The sequence below is a fragment of the Calliopsis andreniformis genome, unplaced genomic scaffold (genome assembly GCF_051401765.1).
Source record: "Calliopsis andreniformis isolate RMS-2024a unplaced genomic scaffold, iyCalAndr_principal scaffold0349, whole genome shotgun sequence".
Classification (NCBI taxonomy): Eukaryota; Metazoa; Arthropoda; class Insecta; order Hymenoptera; family Andrenidae; genus Calliopsis; species Calliopsis andreniformis.
This window is the reverse complement of record NW_027480758.1, coordinates 227,501-230,000: the sequence shown is the minus strand read 5'-3', so window position 1 is coordinate 230,000 and position 2,500 is coordinate 227,501.

Genomic DNA, 2,500 nt, shown 5'->3' with positions numbered 1-2,500 from the left:
AGCGAGAAACCAATACGCCGCTGGCACTTGTACGCAGTAAGTGAGAAAGCAATACGCCGCTGGCGTATAGAACGTCGGCATAGAAAAAAAAAGATAGGGACAGAGGGAATCTCGTTGAAACAAATCGGACCAATATGACCGTGTACTTGACCATATTCTCTATCGAACGCACCCGATAAATACTCCCGCCATTCATGCGCAGATTATTTATACGTCCGTAAATATCCCACTAGTCGGCCACAGCGAACTACGAAACTATACGACGCTGGCACATGTACGGAGTAAGCGAGAAACCAATACGCCGCTGGCACTTGTACGCAGTAGGTGAGAAAGCAATACGCCGCTGGCGTATAGAACGTCGGCATAGAAAAAAAAAGATAGGGACAGAGGGAATCTCGTTGAAACAAATCGGACCAATATCAACGTAAACTTGACGATATTCTCTATCGAACGCGCGCGGTGCGCGTTCCCGCCGCGTTTGCGCGCATTGTTTATAAGCGCGCAAACATCCGACTAGTCGGCCACAGCGAACTACGAAACAATACGCCGCTGGCACATGTACGCAGTAGGCGAGAAAACAATACGCCGCTGGCACTTGTACGCAGTAGGTGAGAAAGCAATACGCCGCTGGCGTATAGAACGTCGGCATAGAAAAAAAAAGATAGGGACAGAGGGAATCTCGTTGAAACAAATCGGACCAATATCAACGTAAACTTGACGATATTCTCTATCGAACGCGCGCGGTGCGCGTTCCCGCCGCGTTTGCGCGCATTGTTTATAAGCGCGCAAACATCCGACTAGTCGGCCACAGCGAACTACGAAACAATACGCCGCTGGCACATGTACGCAGTAGGCGAGAAAACAATACGCCGCTGGCACTTGTACGCAGTAGGCGAGAAAGCAATACGCTTCTGGCGTATAGAACGTCGACATAGAAAAAAAAAGATAGGGACAGAGGGAATCTCGTTGAAACAAATCGGACCAATATCAACGTAAACTTGACGATATTCTCTATCGAACGCGCGCGGTGCGCGTTCCCGCCGCGTTTGCGCGCATTGTTTATAAGCGCGCAAACATCCGACTAGTCGGCCACAGCGAACTACGAAACAATACGCCGCTGGCACATGTACGCAGTAGGCGAGAAAACAATACGCCGCTGGCACTTGTACGCAGTAGGCGAGAAAGCAATACGCTGCTGGCGTATAGAACGTCGACATAGAAAAAAAAAGATAGGGACAGAGGGAATCTCGTTGAAACAAATCGGACCAATACGACCGTGTACTTGACCATATTCTCTATCGAACGCACCCGTTAAATACTCCCGCCATTCATGCGCAGATTATTTATACGTAGGTAAATATTCCACTAGTCGTACACCACGAACGACGAAACGATACCCCGCCGGCAATACTGCGCAACGGCCGAAGAAACACTACGCCGCTGGCACTTGCACACAATTCGACTCAGCAATCCGGAGCGACACGAACGGGGACTTGGAATTTTTTCGCTCGGGCTCCGGAGCGACACGAACGGGGACTTAGAATTTTTTCGCTCGGGCTCCGGAGCGACACGAACGGGGACTTAGAATTTTTTCGCTCGGGCTCCGGAGCGACACGATCGCTCCGTTATTCTACGTTCTCTCGGTCCACGGGCATCAGAGAGCAAAACAGCCTAATAGTTTTAGAGTGCCTCAACGATCAGGAATATGGATCTAACGTTCTCGTTTCGAACCGACGACTTTCGGTTCCGGAGCGACACGAACGCTCCATGATTCTCGATTATCTCGACACAGGTAAGAGACAGAGGAGAACAAGTGTATGGTTTTAGAGAGCCACGAGCACCAGGAATAAGGATCTACCGTTGTCATTTCGTTCCGTCGACATTCGGTTCCGGAGCGACACGAACGGGGACTTAGAATATTTTCAATATTGCTATATCTGTATGTATATAGTCTTAAAATATGTGGTTGAAACATGTTGAAAGTTTGTGATTATAGCAGTATAATGTCCGCAGTTTAGTATTAAGTTACTTTTATACGACCTCGTACGTGTACGTGTTCATCTGCCGAGTCTAAGTGGCAGCGTACCGGCCGGGAGTGCTGCACGCGCGGCGAGTTCCCACCGTAAGGCCGCGCGGCTACGGTCGGCCGTCGCCGGCCTCTCGGCCGGCCACTCGGTATCTATAAGAGAAGCGTCGGTCCGGGCGTGCCGGTCGAGGCATCGCTGGGCGCGTGGCTATTCTACGATCTCGGTCGAGAAGCAGTCCACCGCTCCTCGGGATCTTGTATCTCGAGTGTCTTCGAACGGTTTACGTTCCGGATCTTTCTCTACACAGCATGACCACGGGTCGGTGTCTAAGACCGAATGGCCCTTATGTGGTAATCGTCCTTTGGACGTTGGTGACTTGTATGCACTAGCGTGTATACTCGTACTTACTGAGCATCAACTCTTTGTCCGAGCGAATGAGTTTATTTAAACTGAACGAAACGTTCCGTCTTTAA